Source organism: Canis lupus, chromosome 38 (genome assembly GCF_048164855.1).
Source record: "Canis lupus baileyi chromosome 38, mCanLup2.hap1, whole genome shotgun sequence".
Lineage (NCBI taxonomy): Eukaryota > Metazoa > Chordata > Mammalia > Carnivora > Canidae > Canis > Canis lupus.
In genome coordinates this window covers 15,783,715-15,789,715 of record NC_132875.1, presented here as the reverse complement: position 1 = coordinate 15,789,715, position 6,001 = coordinate 15,783,715, and the positions used below count along the sequence as shown (strand labels likewise).

At 39.7% G+C, this 6,001-nt stretch overlaps 1 protein-coding gene and 1 long non-coding RNA gene across 2 annotated transcripts in view; one reads left to right on the top strand and one right to left on the bottom strand.

The window, feature by feature from the left end:
* Nucleotides 1-1,653: 1,653 nt before the first annotated feature.
* LOC140626610 (uncharacterized) lies at nt 1,654-4,189 on the bottom strand. The gene is made up of 3 exons (XR_012025677.1): nt 3,772-4,189; nt 3,240-3,329; nt 1,654-2,028 (listed from the first exon to the last, which is right to left on the bottom strand). It is a non-coding gene; the product is annotated as an uncharacterized lncRNA (long non-coding RNA).
* A 108-nt stretch (nt 4,190-4,297) lies between these two features.
* The window catches only part of BRINP3 (BMP/retinoic acid inducible neural specific 3), a 378,546-nt gene continuing 376,842 nt past the window's right edge, over nt 4,298-6,001 (top strand). The window contains exon 1 of the mRNA XM_072814341.1: nt 4,298-4,942. The gene's annotated coding sequence lies outside the window, so the exon portion shown is untranslated. The remainder of the gene's footprint in view (nt 4,943-6,001) is intronic.

Genomic DNA, 6,001 nt, shown 5'->3' with positions numbered 1-6,001 from the left:
AAAAAGTAATGGGGAAATAAAAATTACCTACAATGGAGAGTATTAGTTGTCAACAAAATAAGCTACAAGAAGGATGCAATTTATTAATCTTTGTACTACCTTCTCTTTCATCTATTCCTTGTCCCAATCTCAATATCTGCTTTAACAGCTAGTGATAGAATTTAATTGATTTACAATGAATACTAGCTAAGAAGTTAAGAAGACTCAATTTAAAGTTTCTTGGATTACCAGTTAGTACATGATTACAGTAATCACTTAGCCACTTAGATTCTCAATTTCTTCATCATAATGAAGAGTTAGACTCAATGGCCATTAAAGTTCCTTCAAGTTCCAACATACAGTAGTCCCCTCTGTCTCTGGTTCCCCGGTTTCAGTTAACCTACCAACAGCTTCAGTTTCTGGAAACAGGTGATCCCTTTCTGATAAGGAGTCCGAAGGTCAGTAATAGTCTAAAGCTCTGTCACTGATGCCTATGTCATTCCCTCATTTCATCTCATCCATTTCATTTTATTATCTCACATCAACATGAGAAGAAAAAAAAGTTGAGTATGGTCCAATAAGTATTTTGAGAGAGACACGTTCACATAACTTTATTACAGCATATTTTTATAATTGTTCTATTTTTTGATATTGTTAAAATTTTACTGTGCCTAATATATAAATTAAAGTATGTATGTTTTGGAAAAAACAGTATATTTAGGGTTCTTCTAAACCCGTAGTTTTAGGCATCTTCTGGGGGTCTTGGACTGTATCCTCTGTGGATAAGGCAGGGGACTACTATAATTATTTTGAGATTCAAATATATTGGCTCAGTTTATTTAGCAGCATATTCGTATTATGGAGTGAGACATGAAAATGTTTTCACACTTAAATATTTAAGACATTTAAGACGTTTTCAAAGAGAAATATCTATATAAAGCCAAAATAAACATATAGCAGATACTAAAATGAATAAATTTCAATATTCTAATGAGGGAAACTATATATGCATCACATGTGTACGATGTATGACTGATTCACTTTGTATGCAAGAAAGTTTTAATTTACTCTTATTACTACATTTTTATAGTAATACGTTAGATTACTTTTTAGTTAATATAAATGTATTTGATATTTAATTAATTTTTTAAAAATGTAATTTAACATAAATGTAATTGATATAAATTACATATTTATATATAGTATAAATTTGAGGTTAAGACAACCTAAAGCACATTGTCATTTTTAGTCACAAATAGATTCACAATTTCTCAAATACAAATGCCTTGGACATTGGTTTTGGATTAGACATGTTAGTGAATTAATAGGTAAGAAATATATTAAGTGGTTCCTATATACCCACAAGAAGGAGCCAGGAAGGCAAACCAAAGACCTTACCAGTAATATAAAATGTGCTAAAATACCAACTGTAGATGTACCTTGAGATTATTCAGTAAAGGACAGACTCAGTATAAAATGAAATGTGTAATTTTTGAGATGGGTCTAAGTACAAACCAGGTAGGAGCTAAGTAAGAGATATAAAAACCTATGGTTCTATTTTGAGGTTCATCAAATTTTATCATATGATTTAATATAATGCTCAGATACTTACAGAGTTTAACAAATTTTAAGTGCTATAAAATATGTTAAAGTTAGGGAACCATGGGTCACAAAGTCAGTATCATCCTGAGCTTTTTATTCTTCAAATATTTAAAAGAACAACAACCTTACATTTATTTCACAAATGTTACATTTTCTAACTTAGGTTGGGTCTTCAACAAATAACTGTATTTCTTTGAATAGTAATTTAGGTAAGTAGGTTTAGGCAGCTTAGGAAGATTGTATATCTGTATATCACAATTGTTAAGGTTGAATTTGTAACAAATGTAATTCAGGGCATTCATCCTCCTTGTGTGGATCTCAGATCCCCCTACCAACATTTGTCAGCCTGTGTAAAAAGAGATATAACACACAAGTAATCTTTTGGGTAACATTAGATGACTGAAGAAAAACTTCTGCTGTAGGTCCTTATTAGGGTTGGAACACAGCCTAAGGAGAGAAAGAAAAAAAAAAAAGTTAAACACACATGAAATTTTTTCCCTGGACAATTTTGATAGTAATAAAGACTATGGATACTTGATTGAGCACATGCACAATTTGCCTTGCTGTTGAAATATTACACTTGGCTATCTGTCTTCTGGGATTTCCTAATAGAATTCTAGAAAATTGATGATCTGAAATGAACTCTATTCTTATCAATGGAATTTTAATAGATGTTTTGGATGAAGTTAAGGCCATCCTATTTGTATCAGGAATAAATTTTGTTCAAGTTAGCTTTTTCTTTATCATTAAAGTTGGGCATAAGGGGTGTACAGTATAAGGTATAACAACAATGGAGGAAAAAATAATACAGATATTACACCCATAAAATATATTCTATGACTCAAAATTGCAATGATGTCTCTTCAAGCAAGTCTCCTTTAGTTCTTTGTATCCAAAACGGTCAGCTGACGCTTAATAAACCAATTTCACACAATTTGCAAGATGTATTATTCTGTACACTTAGTGACATATGATGTAAGCACAATCCAGGGCTGTTTGGCTTCCTCCCACTTTTACACTCGTCACATAATAAGCAAATGCAGGCTGGGGGTGCTATAGACTCATGAAAACCAGAGGGCTTTCTGAATTTATAGGTCTCACCACAACATGCAAATGGCTATCTTGGAAGCTGATAATTTGTATCTGGTACAAGAATTGGGACAAAGATGTACACATCGGTAAGGGGTACCATGGCTCTAACTTGCCTTTAGTTTAAAGCTTACTCATTAAGCTTTAGCTTAATACACAGTCTCATCTCTGCAATGGAATTTTAGAACATGACCAAGGTATATGAAAACCTTGGACATGGGGCTACTACCCGAAGTCATTCTATTTTCAGAGAGAAAGAAAAGACACTAGGAAATAAAGGAGGTATTTAAATACTCTTCCAGCATGCAAGCAGGAATCAGCTTTACCTGTGTGTAGGTTTTGAATGTAAGAAATGAAGAGCCTTAAAGCCTTCATATTTTCTTCTTAAAAGCCCCCTAGTTCAAATTCACCCTTACATGCTGCTATTCTCCCAGGAAAGAGGAAAAGAAAATTTCCACTGACCCAGCTCGTGATTTACATACAGAGAGCAAATAAATGAATGGAGTGGGGGATGGGGCGATGCGAAGCAATGTGTTTCCTTTAAAACCGTAGAAAATAAGATTACTTACCAAGAACATTTTTATCCAGGGCAAATGTTTATTCCATCATTCGGCGCCTCAGTCTCTGCAAGAAATCAATTTCCACTCTGCCTTTCCCTCCTATTTGTAAAAAGAGAGAGAGAGAGAGAGAGAGGGAGGCGGATAATGCTCCAGCTTCAGGGTCCGGAGGAAGAGAGAGCAGAGGGCAAAAGACTCCCACAGCGCTCTTCATCCAGATCCGAGCTCGGAGGGTGAACCCACGGGGAGGGGGGGGTCCCCCCTAAGGAGGGTCCCGAGGGTGGCGAGGGGGGAATCATTCCACTGCCAAAATATAAATCATCTAAAAAGAGAATTACCAGCCCCTCGGTCGCACAGGCAGTTCCCTGGGGGAAGTCGATTTCAAAGAGGAAAGGGAAGTTCTCCAATTGAATGAGAAGGGGGGGTGGGGGGAGAGGGGTGGAGAGGGAGAGGGAGACCCGGGGATTAGGGTTTCGGGTTTGGGCTTGGGAGACGGGATGGGACCGTGGAGGGGAAACAGGAGAAGGAATAAAGCTCATCTTACCCGATCCATCAGGCGATCGCGTGTGCCGTGTCGGGACACGAACACGACAAGGGAATGCATTCGGCAGCAAAGCCTTTTCTGGTTCTCTCCCCGGGTGACCGTGCAGGAGCGCGGGGGGACGCGGCCGCCGCTCCCCCGGGGACGGTCCCCAGGTCCCCCAGAGCTCCAGCTTCTAAAGCAAGGCGTTGGGAGCTGAGCTCTCGGGGGGAAGTGATGGCCTCGAGGCGCGGGCTGCAGAATTCTGCGGGAAGCCGGGCTCCGGGAGGCTCCTGCCGCCGCCGCAGCCCATCACCCGGGCGGGCGCCGGGCCCCCCAGCCTAAGCCTCCGCGCTGCGCCCCCGAAAGCGCCCGGCGACGCGGCCTCGGCCCCTCTTCGGCCCTCCGGTCTCCACCCCCAGTGCAAATCGCTGCTGGTCTGCTCATCCTAAAGTGACCACAGTGGCTTATTTGGGGGTGGTGGGGTGTGTGTGTCGGGGGGGGGTCGTATGGGCTTCCTTACTGCGCCTCCCTCAGTTGCTGCGAGTGAGAGTTCAAGGGAAATCCTAGTGAAATGCACTGATGGAATACTATTAATCCTAATCAGAATGTTCTCAACGCAGGTGACTCTTGAACTGCGAGTGGGGAGAAGGGAGCAGGATTTCCGAAGCAGTGCCCTCTTGAATTCTCATTGGATCCTTCCCAGCAGCCTAAATCATTCCTGCTGCTGTATCTATCACGATGACTACAGCCTCGCTCACTAGTTCTCTCTTTATCTCTTGTCTTCAACACATCCTTTTACTTCTCTTTGCAGATTTATCTGTATTTCACCTCCTGTTCTCTGGGGTCACACGGCTTCTATTTTCTCCCACTGTATGGGCATGGACAGTCAGTAAATGTTCACTTTGTCTGCCTAAGGATCATTACAAATAAGCCCCCCCTCGTCCCACCCTCCCCAATAAAAGGCACCTCTTTTCACATTTTGTTTCTTTTCCTTGGGTGGGGGTGGGGGGGTTCGTGGCTTTCTGTGTAGCTGCTTTTTAGTTGGTTACACGCCACCAGGAACTGCTGATTTTTTTCAAAGTTCCACCACCCTGCAGCTCATCACTACCTTGATTTGGAAGATCATGGAATATCTGTTTGAATCCTGGATATATTTTTCTCACGGTCATCTTGCTTCCTGAAATGTCCTCTGGTAAGTTTTTCTCCTTATATTATATTGCAAACTTATTGCTAGTGTCATTTTTAATAAGCTTTGTGTGTTTGAGCGATATCTCATTTTTAAGGATATTTTTGTTACTTTCAGACATCGAAGATCTGTGTGACTGTTCATTAATTAGTATATTAGTTGCAATCGTGCTACTAAGATATAGCCCATGTAATGAATTAGCCCATCACCTTTTACATTATTTATGTCTATCCTCATTTATATTACAGGTTATAGGAAACATTAACCATCCCCCCCCCCATTAATGCTTCTTGGCACACATTCTTGTGCTATTTGAAAGGTCAAATTTTATATGTTTATCTAAGAGTGAGCTTAAAAGAAACCTTCTGACAATTTCAGGGTCTGAGAAAGTTCACTAGTCCCTGATCTTCAGAAGGTTGTTCAGGTCAGCATTTGTTCATTGCAAGCAATTACATGACTGAAGGAGGACTTTTGTAAAGTGTATTTTTAATGGATTTAGCAGGACGGTAAGCACTAAAAACCACTCTATGGGAAGAAGAAGAGTGGGAGTTTTAAGTGCACCATTTTTTTCTTACAACATCCCAAATCACACACGAACACGTTATTTTGGGCATTGTGTTTCAATCCAGGCATCTTATTTAGTACATTTCTGATTTTGTGAATTTAGTTGGTGAGCAGCTAATTGGACACAGAGTGCTCATTTCAGAGGCGGAGAGCTATCCGAAAAAAGCACTGATGATCTTGGTTCTAATAAACTGAAAATCAGGGACAGACTTTATATGCAAAAATGTAATTGCCTCACTCTTCACACTTGTTCGACCCCCAGACTCAATTCTTACTTAATGAGTATGTTAATAACTCAGTGGTTTTTTTTTTTTTTTTGCTTTTATGAACATTTTTATGGGCTTCACTGACAGTTATGATCATCACTTCCCCTTTAACTGTAGGTATGTTGAGGAACATTTAAATCTTAGCTTTTACTTCACATATGGACAAGGACACGGTATAAATTAAATGTCAAGCCTGCGTGTAGTGTAATCTCTAATGCATACTCAGGTTTTTCTC